Source organism: Triturus cristatus, chromosome 4_1, assembly GCF_964204655.1.
Source record: "Triturus cristatus chromosome 4_1, aTriCri1.1, whole genome shotgun sequence".
In the NCBI taxonomy this organism is placed as follows: domain Eukaryota; kingdom Metazoa; phylum Chordata; class Amphibia; order Caudata; family Salamandridae; genus Triturus; species Triturus cristatus.
This window is the reverse complement of record NC_140585.1, coordinates 414,316,437-414,333,650: the sequence shown is the minus strand read 5'-3', so window position 1 is coordinate 414,333,650 and position 17,214 is coordinate 414,316,437. Positions and strand designations below refer to the sequence as shown.

Here is a 17,214-nt window from a genome sequence, read left to right as displayed (position 1 = left end):
GATTTGAGGAGTTGGTTGACTTTTTGTTTTTTACAGTGTGCCACAAGAAAATCAGACTACTTGTTTGATTATGCAGATCAGTTATGTCATAGCACCAAGCTCAACCTGATTGTGGGGCACAGAGTGTAGGTGAGACACTAGGAAGTGCTCCAGTAACCAAAGCAGCCACGGCACTGACTTCAATTAAAATACTGTCCTGGAACGTGGCGGGTATAACAAACAAGCTACATTGCACAGAGTGGGGTGCCCTGGTAGACCAGATGGACTTTGTTTGTTCCAGGAGACTTGGGCCAGGTAGGAACACTCAAGAGTGGCATTTGCCACTTATCATGTACCTGCAAGGTGGGGAGGGAAAGGAAGACCTTCTGGGGGATTGGCTATATGGGTTGCTCTTCACTTGGTTTGCGTGGTGGAAAATATGCCCACCCATTCAGAGGATGTGCAGTGTTTAGTGCTAAAATGGCCCAATGGCTATGGACTGGCGGTTGTGAATGTCTACTCGCGGCCAGTTCGGATAGGGCTTGAGTCATTCACAATCAATGATTTATCCCAATTCTTGAGTACATAGCCAGGGGATTCTAGGCTTTTGGTGGCAGGGGATGTGAATTGCCAATATGAGCCTTTTTTTGGAAGTAGCGAAGGTGCGCTCATGGGAGAGGATGACTACTGGGCGATCCCTCAGTGTCAGTCCCAACGCCCTAAGGTGTGGTCCCCATTGGCTACTCAGATCACAGCCCTTGTATTAAACAATTCCCTTAGGGCTTGTAATGGCCGTTCAGTGTCCGATAGCCCGTCAGTATGCACCTATAACAAGAAGGGGCAAGAGTCCCGGATCGATTACATCATGGTGGAAACCCGAATGTGGTCGATGCTCATTGATTTTAGGGTAGTTGAGAGGGTTGATAGTGACCACAACGCGTTACGCCTGGAGTTGGTGAATCCAGGCCAACAAGAAACAGGCTCACCTAATGTAGGAGGAGGAGATGAGGGTCTGGGTCTGATCTTATCAAGTAACAGGCATAGGGTAAAGTGGGGGAGAATAGTGGGTTCGGAAGAGAACTTAGCTAAAGTCTACAACATAGTTCTACCACGACTCCTGAAAGTCGAAACTCTAATCTCCCAAGATGTTCCCAGTGACCTCAATGGAGAATTTAGTGTAATCCATTCAGATTTGGCCAATAACCTGGCTGAAGTCTTCTACCCCCAGGCTCCCACGAGAAGGCCCAGACAACCTGCCTCTTCCTGGTACAATTCAGCATGCAGGAGAGCAAAGAGTAATCTTGTTATAGCAATTAAGGCAGGGCACAGCACAATGGCGAAACGAGATTACAGATTGCAGTACAAAGAGGTCATGGGGCATGCAAGAAAAGAATGTGACATGGAAAGGTTGATGAACCTAAAGGTAGCCCTGGACACAAAAGATGCGCGCAGATTTTGGTCACTTGTTAACCATGGTTCGGGTGACCTAAAATCTGCTATTGAACTGAATATTGCGCCATCAGCATGGGAGGCACATTTTAAAGGTTTATATGGGGGGGAGGCCGCATTGTGTAGTTTGCCCGACTCAAAAGTCCCAGAAGATCAGCAGGAGCCCCTGGAGTTTAACTTGGGGGAGGTGATAAGTGTAATAGGCAAACTTTCAGTGGGAAAGGCCCCGGGACTTGATAAATTACCGGGGGATCTTTTTAGACATCAACCTGAAATCTGGGGCCCCTATTTCCTTGTCGTATTTAACGCTATCTCGAGAGGCATGGAAATTCCCAGTACTTGGCTGGGGGCAGAGATAGTCCCGATATTTAAGAAGGGGTCACCTCTGCTCCTGGTCAATTACAGGCCAATCCGCTTAATCGACGTCCAACAAAAAATATTTGCAAGACTGGTCCTGGATCATTTGTTGACGTGGATGGAGGATCAAGATGCACTGAGCCCCTTCCAGGCGGGATTCAGAAGGAGTACGTCCACTATGGATCAAATCTTCCGACTGATCCTACTGTACTGGAAGACGGTAAAGGTAGAGGGTGGGAGCCTCTATATGGTCTTCGTGGACCTCCGGTCCGCATTTGACCTTGTTCCTAGGGGGAAACTGTGGGCTGTCCTCCAGGATCTAGGCCTCCCGCGCCAGATTTTAGTGCTACTCATGAGATTGCATGAGGGGAACTTTGCCCAGGTTCACTGTGGCAAGAATGGGACGCTGTCACCAAGGTTCCCCGTTGGCAGGGGGGTGAGACAGGGTTGTGTTTTAGCACCGACCCTGTTCTGCCTTTATGTCAACGGGGTAATCTCTCATCTGGACAGTGTCCCTGACAATGACGCACCAAGACTGGCTGGCAGGAGGGTGCCGGCGATTATGTTCGTGGACGACACCCTCCTGCTCTCCAAATCTCCCATGGGGATTGAGAGGATATTGAACGGCTTTGGGGACTTCTGTCGGAGCAGAGGCCTTGAGATCAACGCTGAAAAGACAAAATTCATGATCTTAAACCCGCCAGTGTATACTCGCGCTAATCCATCACTGGGTGATGTATGCTTGGAAAGGGTTACGACCTTCCAGTACCTGGGTGTTACAATTCATGAAAATTTGTCATGGGGTCCGCAAAAGGCCAAATCCCACATAAGACTTTCACAGCTGTCGGGTGCCATCTTAAAGGTTTCCAACTCATCAAGCTTTAGACCAGTGAGTCCTGCCCTGGAGGTCTGTAAGACGCAAGCAAGGGCAGCTGCTCTCTATGGGGGTGAGCTTTGGGGTCACTGTGCTGCCCCTGAAATTACTAAAGTTGAGTCCAAATTTACAAGGCAATTATTATCGCTTCCTCAGAGTACTCCACTAATACCGCTGAGGTTAGACCTGGGACTGTCGCCTATTGCAAACAAGCTAGCTGTAAAGCCTTAAGGTTCTGGCACAGACTATGGACCACTCCAGATCTTGTAAACTATAGGGACGAACTTAAACAGATCCTTAGTTTCAATTGTGTAAGCAAAATCCCCTGGCTTCCGTTTATTAAGCGTGAACTTCTAAGTCTAGGACTACAATCCATGTGGGAAGACCCAGATAGGGCATGTGGCCGGATATCACGAAAGATGTTTACCAAAATTTACAAAGGGCAAAAGTTGGAACTTTTAATCACGGCCCGTAATGTGGGTTCCCTCACTAATTCTTTTTTATAATTTAAAAATTCTTATTATTTTGAGGACTTCATGGATGTTGTCTTCCCGATTTTAGCGCGTAAACTTTTTATCCAATGGCGACATGGCACTCTACCCCTCAAGGCTGTCACAAGCAAGTCGACGGCCTCCTCTAATAAGTCTTGTCCGGGCTGTAGCTGCGATTCAGAAGATGAGCTTCATGTTCTCTTCTTTTGTCCAGCATATACCAAGCCAAGAAAATATTGGCTGATCCCATTGTGCAGAAATCTGGGTTTTAAACATTGCCTGAATGCTTTTAGAATTTTTAAATCTAGTTCATCGAGCCCTAATGTTTTTGCACTCTCTAAATTTTTGCTAGCTATGTGGTGTAAGCGGCGTAAATTAATCGATATTGATTGCTAGCCGTAATGTTTTTGAAATGAGTGTCTGGAACCTGACGCATTTTTAAATTTTTTAGAGCGGGTATTTTTGCCTGTACGAAAATATTGCCATGTGTATACAAATGGATTTTAAATGTTACTTGCCTTCCCTTTTCCCCTTCTTCCCCTTTCTGTTTTACTCTGTACTCTCTTTATTTCGGCCAATTTGGCCATCAAAATTGACTTTGACATAGCTCTTTGGACTTTTGAGATTTGTCCAGCAAGATGATTTTTAGGGCTGCCTACCAGACGGTGCATTGGTCAGGTTGGAAAAGACATTATGGGCTTACAAAGAACATATAAGGACTTGAAGGCCAACCAATGCTTAACAATTGGTTGGCTTTCCTGTCACTCATGTGCCTGTTTGATTTCCAGCTCATGAATCTTGCGTCTGTCTTTCCCATATTTTTAATTGACTGGCTTATATTCGTCATTTTAGAGCTACTTTTTTTTTCTTTTTGTTTAAGCACTCGGTCTTGCTTTCCACTCCAAAATAAAAGAAATTCAGCACTCCCAAAAGGAGTCACTTGGCAAAGCAATAGGAAACACTTGGAAAAGAGACTCGGAAATCACACTATGAGGCAAATGAACCTTCAAAAGGCAGTTTCAAAACAAAGCATAAGGTTTTATTAAAGCAACACTCTAACAAAGACTTTCCCAGATGTCAAATGAAACAGATAAAACTTGCACGTGTGTGTGTGTGTGTGTGTGTGTGTGTGTGTGTGTGTGTGTGTGTATGTATGTATGTTTACAAACATATATGTTCGAGGCATATGAGCTGCAGATTGTACACTTAGCATAGATCGCCATCTGGTGTTGGGCCCGGATGTTTGCAGTTTGTTTTTCTTCTTGGACAGTCTTTGGAAGTCACGAGTTCGGTGACTCCTCCTTCGGTCCGTACTGCGCATGGGCTTCGGCTCCATCCTCAGATTGTTTTTTTCCGCCATCGGGCTCGGATGTGATACTTCGTGCTCCGGCTTTGAACTTCTACGGTTCCAGCCTCGACGGAAAATCCTCGTTTCTTCGAGTTTCTTCATCATCATCTTCATCTCTCGAAGCGGCACTTTCTCCATCCCGTACATCGGCACCGGCCTTCGGGCCCTCCTCGACTACGGTCCCGGCCGATGGAAAGGACTCCGTTCAAAAAGTGCCCAAAATGTGGGTCTAAATTTCCCCACACCGACCTCCATCAGGTGTGTAATCTTTGCCTCTCTCCAGAACACGAGGCCAGAGACTGCCCCGCCTGTAAGTCTTTTCGATCGAAGAAGACCATCCGAGATCGAAGAGCTCGGCGCACCATGGCGCACTCATCGTCTGCAGCTCCACCGGACATCTTCGGAGACGGCGCCGAAGCTTCGAGGCAAATACACACCGAGCAGGAGGAAGACGTCGTCAGAGCTTCGGAGGCCGACGACTCCGACGTGGAGGACATCACACCGGCGCAGCGGGTCGTGAGTACTGTGCCCCCTCCCACCCCCGCGCCCAAAACCATAGAGACTCAGGTTACACCCTCGCCTGCTGGCCTGGGCAAAACCAAGACCAAAGCTTCTATCACCCCACCTTGGGCCCGGTGTCGAAGCCTCCAAAGTCTCACGGCAGCTCGGGATCGAGCCAGCCGACGCCCGGTGCCGAAAAACAGCATCCGGCACCGAAGAAAGTAATATCCAGCTCGACTCCGAAGCCACCGGTGCCGAAGCCTGGACTCTCGGCGCCGACCAAACACAAATCAGTCGGCACCGACGCTCCGGCGCCGAAAACTCCCTCGACGCCGAAAAAACCGGAGGCCCCAAAAAAGCATGGCGCACAGAAACCATCGAAGCCCTCGGTTCCGAAATCATCGGTGCCGACGGACGATTCGGCACCATTGGCTCTGTTTACACCAGACCCTTTACAAAAGACTCTGTCCAAAGATCCAAAGACTGGGCTATTGACTTTAATTATCAAGAAAAGACGCCTTGATACTCCGGCTCCTCCTCCACCGCCCAAACGGAAGGACTCTGTTACTTCTCCCCTCAGAGTGCCCTCCCCACTACCTCCTCCCCTGCCTCCTCCACCTCTTCCACCCCCTCCCCCTCCCAGGTCTCCGCCACCTTTACCTCATTACTCTCCGACCCCGTCCCCAGATCCGGACGACGGGGACCCGGACAATTACCCGGCGGACGCCCCAATGGATCCCACTCCACCGGGGACCCCAGACCCATGGGAGGATTACAATAACCCTGATATACCCGATATGCCTCAGGACGACCTATACCCATCCAGGCCGTCTCCTCCAGAGGATTCCTTAGGTTTCCATCATTTAGTGCAGAGAGCAGCACACTACCATGGGGTGGACATGCACAGTGAACCAGTGGAAGACGACTTCTTACTGGACACATTTGACATACAGGACAAATCCACATCTATTTTACCCATGCTTAAGGGTGTCACCAAGCATGCCGCAGAGGTGTTCAAAGACCCTGTCAGGGCCAGGGTACTAAACCCTAGAATAGAGAAAAAGTACAAGGCGGCACCCACAGACCCTGCATACATTAAGGGCCCTGCTCCCTTAGATTCCCTAGTTGTCACTACAGCTAGAAAGCGGGCTAACTCCCAGTCCTCAGGAGAAGCCCCACCGCCAGACAAGGAATCCAAACTCCTAGACGCGTCTGGCAAACGCACCGCCTCTCAAGCTGCAAACATGTGGCGCATTGCAAACACACAAGCGCTACTTGCGCGCTATGACAGAGCACACTACGACGAACTTGAGGCTCTTATGCAGCACCTTCCCGAGAAACACAAGCGTAGGGCTCATGAACTAATACAGGAGGGTAAACTAATTACAAACACCTCCATTAAATGTGCCCTCGATGCAGCCGACACTGCTTCTAGAGCCATAAATACCAGTGTCCTGCTTCGTTGCCATGCCTGGCTCAGGATCTCAGGGTTCAAGCCTGAAGTCCAGGCGTCCATACTCCATCACCCCTTTGACCAACAAACTCTCTTTGGGCCAAAGGTAGACGAAGCGTTGGAAAAGATGAAAAAGGACACAGACACAGCAAAGTCTATGGGGGCACTCCAAACACAAGCCTCTAAACGTTCCTTTCGACGCTCCTCCTTTCGTGGCACAGGCAGAGGCTTCTCCACCGATAGCGCCTCTACCTCCTACAAGTCCCCTCCTCAAAATACCTTTTCAAAGGGCAACCAAAGGGGTGGTTACAGAGGCAACAACAATAAGGGCAGGGGCAAAACTAACACCACCCGTTCTGCCACCCCACCCACACAATGACTTCCCTCCGCTCCCCCCAGACCATCCCACTCCGGTCGGGGGCAGACTACAAAACTTTATCCACGCATGGGAGTCCATAACATCGGACAAATGGGTGACCCAAATCATTCGGTCAGGGTACTGTCTCGAGCTAACATCTACCCCACCCAATATCCCACCAAGGCACCGTCCAATGTCTCAAGAACATTCCACACTGCTCAAACAGGAGGTACTCTCCCTCCTCCAAAAACACGCTATAGAGCAGTTCCCCGTCAATCAGCAAAATCTAGGGGTCTACTCCCTATATTTCTTAATACCAAAGAAAGACGGGACCCTCAGGCCCATTCTGGACCTCCGGCCTCTAAATGCCTACATACATTCAGACCATTTCCACATGGTCACCCTACAACAAGTCCTCCCGCTCCTCTGTCAGGGAGACTTTCTCACAACCTTGGATCTGAAAGACGCATACTTTCACATTCCAATACACCCCTCTCACAGGAAATACCTCAGGTTCGTGGTGGACGGGCAACATTACCAATTCACGGTTCTCCCCTTCGGGGTCACCACCGCACCACGGGTGTTTACCAAATGCCTAGCGGTAGTAGCAGCACACCTCAGACGTCAACATATTCACGTCTTCCCTTACTTAGACGACTGGCTGATAAAAGCCGCGTCCTACCACCAATGTGTGCAACATACAAACAGCACCATCCAACTGCTCCACCAGCTAGGCTTCACGGTGAACTACCAAAAGTCCCACCTCATACCATCTCACACCAAGCAATATCTCGGGGCCACTATAGACACCTCCAAAGGTATTGCCTATCCAAACTCAGCCAGAATCACAAGCATTCAAGCCTTACGCAAAACATTCCTTCCCCAACACTCTCTTCCAGCAAGAGTGTTTATGAAGCTCATAGGAATTATGGCGTCTTGCATCTTCATAGTGCCCCATGCAAGACTCCACATGCGTCCACTTCAAGAGTGCCTAGCACAACAGTGGAACCAGGCCCAGGGTCAGCTGATGGATCTGGTGTTGGTGGACGGCCGCACACATCACTCTCTGCAGTGGTGGAACACCACAAACCTTTCCAAAGGGCGGCCGTTCCTGGACCCGGTTCCTCAGGTGATTCTAACAGTGGACGCATCGCTCTCCGGCTGGGGAGCGCACCTCCTACACCTCACAATGCAAGGTCTATGGACGCCACAGCAAAAATCGCTCCACATCAACCATCTGGAGCTCTTGGCGATCTTTCTAGCCCTAAAATCTTTCCAAAAACAGATTTCGGGCAAAGCAGTCCTCATTCGCACAGACAACATGACTGCAATGTATTATATCCAAAAACAGGGGGGGCACACTCTCCCCAGCTCTCCCGCTTAGCCCAGAGCATATGGAGATGGGCAATTCCCCAAAACATCTTTCTCCTGGCACAGCACGTTCCAGGCGTACAAAACACCATGGCAGATCTGCTCAGCAGACAAACGCAACAACTACACGAATGGGAACTGCATCCACAAGTTCTTCACCCATTCTTCCAACAGTGGGGGCATCCTCAGATAGACCTCTTCGCCACCCACGAAAACAAAAAATGCCCAAGCTTCGCCGCCAGATACCCACACCCATTGTCCAAGGGCAATGCGATATGGATGAACTGGTCAGGCAGATTTGCATACGCCTTTCCACCTCTCCCACTAATTCCATTAGTGGTAAGGAAGCTACAACAACACTCCCTCACACTCATTCTAGTAGCTCCGACGTGGGCCAGGCAGCCGTGGTACACCACGCTACTACAACTGTCAGTGGTACCACATCAAAAACTGCACCTATCCCCATGCCTCCTAACCCAGAACCATGGAGAAATCAGGCACCCGGACCCAGCTCAGCTCAACCTGGCGATCTGGCTCCTGAAATCTTAGAATTCGGATACCTTAACCTTCCCCCTGATTGCATGAACATCATCATGGAAGCCAGACGTCCTACCACTAGAGCATGCTATAATCTATGCTAAGTGTACAATCTGCAGCTCATATGCCTCGAACGGAATATGCTACTTACCAGTATGCATCTGTTCTTGGCATGTAGAGCTGCAGAGTTGCACACGCCCACCCGCCTCCCCGGCTACCTGTATCCGTTCCAGTACATCTTATTTAGATACAACACACATGGGTTTCTCACTGTTATTACTACGCTCCATCATTTCCCTGTTGGCGAAAAACAATCTGAGGATGGAGCCGAAGCCCATGCGCAGTACGGACCGAAGGAGGAGTCACCGAACTCGTGACTTCCAAAGACTGTCCAAGAAGAAAAACAAACTGCAAACATCCGGGCCCAACACCAGATGGCGATCTATGCTAAGTGTACAACTCTGCAGCTCTACATGCCAAGAACAGATGCATACTGGTAAGTAGCATATTCCATATATAGTGTGTGTGCAAGCAAGTAATAAAACACTCGCAAGTAATCCAACTGTCAAATGAATGAGACAAAACGCAACCAGGTAACAGTAAAACAAATAATGGACGTCCAATACAGGAGACAAGCACTGTCAAATGCCAGGAATAAGCACTGTCAAATGCAAGACATGAACTCATGAACTATATAAAATGAATAATCCAGTATATAAAATTACATCACCTATTGTTATAGACACATCATTCGGGTCAGCTTGACTGAGAAGCCCTTTTCAATCATCCAGAAGACTCAATCTGGAAACACCAAAAATATCCGACGGTGCGTCCACCCCACAAGCGAGCTTCTGTCTGTTTGCCAAAAGTTACTGTCTTTAATACCTTTACTTACACAGAGGAGATATTTAGAAAATCCCCCTCCCTTCATCTATTGCAAAAACCAAGGCTGACCGTAACTGTCTTTGTCTGTCAAGAAGGAAGCTGGCCATACCTCAGTGTTTTGACTCGGACACAGAGAAGTAAATTCATCTTACGCTTTCAAACACACATCCCACACGTTCTGTTCCAAGCAAGGCTGTTTTGCTCTGTGCTGTGATAAAATAAACATTCCTCTCTGAAGCTGCTAGAAGGCACAAAATGAAATCCTGCAAGAGCACAAAATGAACATTCAAAATGGAATCAATGGCTGTGAGAAAGTGCCATCTTTCTTGCATGGTATGCCCCCCACTTTTTGCTGAATTGCTGATGTACTTTGACTGAGTGTGCCCTGGGCTCCTGCCTATCAGGTACCCAGGGCCTGTGTCTTCCCTAAAACTGCATGACAGCCTAAACCCAATTGGCATCTCTGGCCACAGGTCAGCCCCTGGTAAATGGTACCATGGGTATTGGGACCAGAGAAGGCCCCTAAGGGCTGCAGCACTTATTGTGCCACCCTTAGAGGCCCTGTGTGTACACACACACACTCACTCACTCACTCACACACACACTCACCCACTCACCGCAGAACTAAACAGTCGACAGGGCCCTTTACCTACCTGTAACACCCCTAAATCTAGTATTTAGGGGCACCCTGAACCTTCCTTCCTCAGATCCAGATTCTGAAACAGCAAAGAAGATCAAGAAGACCTGCTGTGCAGCTGCTAACCAGAGGAGGACACCAACTGCTTTGGCCCCAGCCGTACCGGCCTGTCGACCCTGGAACCTGCTCCTGCTAAATCCCGGCATCTCCTGTGGCCAGCAACCTCTCAAACCCCGGAGGACCTGGCTACCTTGTGACTCTAAGCATCTGGGACTCCAACGAGCAGTGGTACTGCTCAAAGCAAGAAACTGACCCCTGGCATCAGCCAGGAACCGCGAACACTGCACCTGCCAAGCCTGGCCTGTGTCAGAGTGGACCAAGACCACGAGGACATCCCCCCCCCCGGTGACTGTGACCCCAAATCCAGCACCCAAGGGCCCACCTCCACGCTCCTGACGACGCCTGCAGCCTCAGAACCAGGGACCCCTCCAACCGCAACCAGCAGTGGGTAAGATTTCCCGACGCCAAAAGGCACCCCTGCACCTGATGCCATGCGGCCCACTGTGCCCAACTCCTGGGTGCCTACCTATCCTCCAACTACCCAACTTACCTCTCGAAGTGGTGGTCGCTGCTGACGAATCTTCGCCCCGAGCTTGCAGCCTTTGTTCGTTCTTGAGCTTCTCCATTGCAATCCATTGAGCGCCCGACAACTCAAAAGCACCCTGCACCCAGCCGCCCAAGTGGCCCTGGCAGTGCAACTCCTACTCTAACCTACTTCCCCATTTGCCCTGAAGAAGTGACCAGGAGCCCAGCTCCCACAGCTGCGTGGCCTGCTAGCCAGCAGCCACCAACCACAGGTCCCCTGCCTCCCGAGTGGCCCTGGCAGTGCAACTCCTACTCTAACCTACTTCCCCATTTGCCCTGAAGAAATGACCAGGAGCCCAGCTCCCACAGCTGCGTGGCCTGCTAGCCAGCAGCCACCAACCACAGGTCCCCTGCCTCCCCTAGGATAACATTGGGCCTAACTCACTCTGCACCCGGCTGCCCCTGTGCCGCTGAGGGTGTAACAACTGTACTTACCTGACCCTGGGCGACCGCTGAGTCTATGCCCAGAACCTTAACTCTGCCAGCCGAGTACTTGCCCAAAAGCCGATAACTCACTTTTCTTCCATATGGTAACATTGGCTGGTTTCACTTGAAAATTCTTCTGTGTGGAGTTTCTAAACTTTAAAATAATCACCTAAAATCAACTGAGTAACGAAAACGGAAATACTCACCTGCTATCAGGAGAGATCCCAGTGCTGGATCTTGGTGCCCAGCACTGACCCTGAAAAGTAATTAAAACCATACTTACCGCTAACTGAATTTTCTTCCATTGGAAACCATTGACTGTTTATCTGTGAAATTTCTTCGAAGTGTCGATTTTGCACACTTACAAATATTCGTTAAAAATCGCCTGTATAACCTAAACTCATTCTCTCAACTGCTTACAGGTGTTACACTAGTGCTGGATCCAGGATCCAACACTCCCCTAGATAAAGTAACCCCACTTACCTGCTAAGTGAATTTCCTTCCATAGGATAACATTGGCGATTCTATTAGAAAGTTTTTAAGTGTCAACTGTTAAAATACCAAAAAATTGCTTACAAATCACAACAGTAACTAAAACTTATTTACTCACCTGTTTCGTGGAACTGTCCCAGGACTGAATCTAGGATCCAGTCCTGGAGTTAGAAAAGTAATCCTTAAAGAAACTAATTGCATTTAACTTGAAATTCCCATTGAGCTCAATGTAATATTGTGTTTGAAATTGTGTTGCCAATTGCAACAAACTGTAACTATTGCATTCAAAAGTCTATTGCCTATTGGAAAGTATTTAACTAAAGCATCTCATTCTGAGAAAGTATATTTTGATACCTATTGTTGGTTCTAAAATAAAACCATATATTTTTATATACAAACCATTGGCCTAAAGTTCAGTTCTTGAGTGTGTGAGACTATTTGCTGAGTGTGTACAACAAATGCTTTACACTGTCTTCTGATACTGCCTTACTGCTCGACCAAGCTACCACTTTAGAGAGGAAGGTTATATCTAACTTTAGCCTCTGCCAAGCCTCTGGGGACTCTGTACACGCTGTACCTATTTGGGAGCAGTATATACAGTCACTTTCCTACAGTGGCCAATACACAATCTCACAATATATATTTGCATGTAGAAATACACACTCCATGAAAATACATGTTTGCCATCTCTCTTGTGCTTCTGTTCTCCGTGCTCCCATATTGCTGTTGCCCTTGTTTGCTGTAAGTACTCTTGTGTGCTTTTCTCATGCTAAGATGTTTTAACCCTTGTGTGCTCTTATGCCCCCACCTGTGTTGCTTTTCCCCTCCCTAAATAGCCACGCCCTGCACTCAGTGTTGCTGCCTCTCTTGTAATGCAAGCTGTGTCTTGTGATTCCCCTCCCACCCCAAGATTTATTACTTGCTCCCCTTTGCATTCTCACTGGTGTGCTTCTCCACAAACCCCCATGTTGCTCTCCCTTGTGTGCTGCGTTTATATATAACAAATAGTAAACAGGCACTTTAATAATCACACAAAGTTAAATACTTTTGAGCAGTGTTTCCCAGAGCATGAGTCACAATCCACTGGTGGGTCATGAACCGATTACTCCAGTATTGGATCTTTCATAGACTCACATGCTTAAATCATTCCTGTTGTCATAGTGGGAGTACCACGGTATACATTTAAAAGCAGTAGATAATGCTACAATAGGCTACAATGCAATGAACAGTCACTGCAATAGCCTATTCATTTTCTTTTGTAAAAAAGAACCAAACTTAAATAGCAGCCAATCCGGCGTCGGCACCCTCTAGAACAATCCCAAGAGAGGCTAGGTTCCTTAGATTTTCAACCGCATGTCTTGTGAAAGGCAGTCTCCCTGAGCTCTGCTCAGTTTTTTTCTCTTGAAACTTCTAGATTTCTATTCAAAATGTTGTATTCAAAGAAAGGACTCTTGAGGTTGTGTGGATCATGTGGTAAGAGACTGCATGATGAGGTTCCACATAAAAACTGTCTACTGCCTTTACCCTCAATATAAGGTAAAAGAATGTAAAATTTGAAGGACTCTTTAAGCCAAAACCCTTAAGGACAGAGAGGGAAGGTTGTCGATTGGGTTTCAGAGACTGAACTAAATCTAACGTCATCTCTGAGGATGAGGCGAGCTCTACCTCACAGGCTTCTCAGGAAACATCCAAAAGGAGAGAAAAGTCTTGAATCTCCTGAAGTTTACATGAAAAAGGGTTCTAAAAAGTCTAGTCCGGAAGATGCATGCAGCTCACTAAAAGGAAAGCATTCATTTACTACTGAAAAGAAAAGCCATAAAAAGGAAAAACAATCTTCAGAAACTTCCATGAAAAGAACAGTCTCAGGAAAGCTTCTATTGCTGACAGCGTTCAAATCGGGGTCACCGTCTACCCTAAAATCACCTTCTGGACATGTTTCACATACCTTGTCGAAAATCTATGCGATGACTGATATGACTACGTTATAGCTTCCTGTGACGACAATGGTTCTGACACTGCTGCCGACTACCTCGTTGAAGGCGATTCCGACTATGACAACCTTCTAGTCAGCAGCGTCCTCGCCGATGGTGGTTCCGTCGACTACCTCCTCTGCGACTTCATTTGTTGTTGATGCTGACAACAGCTTCTTCATACGCTCCGGTCATGTCATTGTCCACAACATAAACACTGCTGCCGTTGCCATGGTCGAAAGTGTCCGTCGACGTTGCAACTCACGCCTATGTATCCTTCGACTACGTTCTCGTCTGACAGTCGCCTATGCATTTTTTGTAGAATCTTGCAATAGTCTCATCTTTGCCACCTTCAGCATTTTGAGGAATCTGATGATAATGGGATGTTTAGCCCTGTTCACAGTCCCTCTCAAATTCATTTAAAATATCAAAATGATGAATATGAAGGTTACTGTCAGCAAGAATATCATCTTCCCAAAAATTCAATATATGGAGCCAGCTAATGAGCCTATGGTCAACCTTTCTGTGGCTTTTGTTCAGGACTTTCAAGACATGTTGCATGACTACCGCATACGTTTTTCTTCAGCAGCTGTTCCTCCACCACTGCCTGCCTCTTTGCCACTATCTCCACCTCCACATACGTCTGAGCCTTTGCCTACGGCATCTCCTGCGAAGGTAACTGTTTTGCAGGACGCTTCTGATGACCGAGAATTTGAGGAGAATCCACCTCAGAAAGATGGGCAAATATGTGAGGACTGTTATATCAACACCTGCTTCTCCTCAAACCGTGGAGTCTCCACCAGAAGATATTGCCGGGTTCCACGAGCTAATAGAAAGAGCAGCTTCACGTTTTCAATTGTCTTTGACAGTCAAGTAATCTGACTGTTTTTTTATCTTTGATTTCAAGGATTTATCGAGAGACTGGGATCCATACCCATTGTAGATCACATTTGGGAGGAAGGTGTAAAAGTGACGAGGAAACCCGCCACAGTTATCCCAGTCTTGCCCAGGATTGACAAAGTATAAAGCTCCCAATGATGCTCACCTAAGCTGGATTCTGTTATCTCACAAGCCGCCCAACAGATATATATTAACATTTTAGCACCCATTACTGCACCGCCTAATAAGGAGGGAAGGCGCCTCAATAACATTGGTAAAAGATTTACAAACACTTCAAGTGCTACAGTTAGTGCTGCTAAGGCTCTAGTATTTTAGCTACATTCGACCTCCAGATGTGGTCCAAATCTCCTTCTGGACTATAAAATCCCCGAAGCAAGAAAGCTCCTTCTAGAATGAGAAAGGTCTGCATCAGAAATTGATGCATCTATGGATGTGGCTTCCTTAGCATTTCGTCAGCTCGCTGGAGCGGCTGTCATCCGGCGTCAGGGTTGGCTGAAGGCACCAATGTTCCGCCCTGAGGAGCAAAGCAAAATTTTGGACATGCCATTTGATGGTGAGGCACTTTTGGCAAACATACTGATGACAACTTAAAAGCCATTAAAACTGACAGACGCAGCCAAGGCCTTGGACACTCTCCAATATAGAAAGACCTCCTTTCGTTGAGCACGTAGCAGAGGGGTCTATTCTTTTCGAGGTGGTTACCAGAGATACCAGCCTCAGACTTGCACCACTTTCCGACATTCTTACCAGCATCAACAGCATTACCGTGCGCCACCACAAGCTGCTTAACCAAGGCAACCTAGGCAGATACAAGTTCAATCCAGAGATTGTCAGGAAGCAGTGACGAGGCCCTGCCGCTCTTCCCTTCTTTACGTCATTAAATAAAATTCCCCTGTCTCGTTGCCTAGACCAATGGCAGAAAATAACAGACAAATGATTCCTGGATATAATTAAGAATGGCCATAGCCTACAGTTTACCTCAACACCACCATCTCGTTCGCCACAAAAAATCAATACCAGCCCATCATAAATTGCTAAAGAAGGAGGCTTTGATTATGCTTCAAAAGGCAGAAATAGAATGTGTGCCACGCTCTGAGAGAGGAAGAGGATTCTACTCCTGTTTTTTCCTGGTAAGGAAGTCTGGAAAATGGCGTCCCATTCTAAACCTCAGAAAACTCAACAAATGCCTACAGAAGAAATCCTTTCTCATGGTAACTCTCCAGGAGATATTACAGCTTCTGAATCATTTGGATTTCCTGGCAAGCCTGGATTTGCAGGACACATTTCCATATCCCTATTCATCCCAAGTATCAAAAATGTCTCGGTTTCTCTGTGGCAGGTGCACATTATCAGTTAGTTGTTTCCCTTTGGCTTTCCCTCAGCTCCTCTGGTTTTCACCAAATTTTTTTACTCACGTGGCAGCATACCTATGCTTAAAAGGTCTACGGATCTTCCCATATCTTGACGATTCGTTAGTGAAAGTTCCTTCTCTTCATCAGACCTCAGGAGCCTTCTCCTTCTTGCCTACAGCTTTTCTGCTCTCTGGGGCTGGGTGTCAATCTTCAAAAATCTATTCAAACTCATCAGATTGCGTTTCTAGGAGCAACATTGGATACCCTCCAAAACACGGCATTCTTATCAACAGAAAGAACACCATCCTATCCCTGGCTCACTATCTCAACAAAAGAGTTCACTTCTATCAGTCTCCTCAAATCTCGTAGTGATGTATTCCACCATCTTTATAGTGCCTCACGCACATCTAAGGATGAGACCTTTTCAGGAGCAGTTGGACATTCAATGGTTTCAAGTAACTGGATCATTCGACGATATTATTCAGATAAACAATGATCATGAAAGACTCACTTTCTTGATGGCAGTCCGCCGTCAATCTCTCTCTGGGACTGTCATTCCTCTCTCCTCTTCCAGAGTTTGTCTAACCACAGATGCATCTTTGGAAGGATGGAGAGCACATCTTCAAATAAACAACAAATGGTGTTTCTCTCTATCCAAAATGCATATCAATTTTCTGGAATTGAGGGCGTTTTTTTCTAGCCCTCTAGTCGATTTATCCCAAGGATAAGAGCATCCTCAGTCCTCATCCGTACAGACAATACCACCTGCATGCATTATCTAAACCAGCAGGCAGTGACAAGATCTCCAGTCCTATCTTTGGAAGCTGAAAGGATCTGGGCATGGACACTACAGCATCACATAACCATCAAGGCAGAGCATCTCTCAGGAGTAAAGAACAACCTGGCAGACACCTTGAGCAGGTTACGTCAAACAAATCACGAGTGGGAACTCAACCAGCTGATTCTCGATTCCATCTTCCAGAAGAGGGGTACACCCAACTTGGACATATTTGCATCTCAAGGGAACCAGAAATGCCGGTTCTTCACTAGCAGGGAACCTCACGGAGGGTCATGGGGGAATGCGTTTTCGAAAAGATGGTCAGGAAGCTTTGTGTATGCTTTTCCCCCATGCCTCCTCATCTCCAGAGTACTAATGAAAAGGAAACGGAAACCGTGCCAGTTCATCTTC

General features: G+C 47.5%; 1 protein-coding gene across 1 annotated transcript in view; it reads left to right on the top strand.

Moving 5' to 3' along the window:
• Positions 1 to 17,214, top strand: part of ZFC3H1 (zinc finger C3H1-type containing) — an 844,920-nt gene that overhangs the window by 621,522 nt on the left and 206,184 nt on the right. The window lies entirely within an intron of this gene.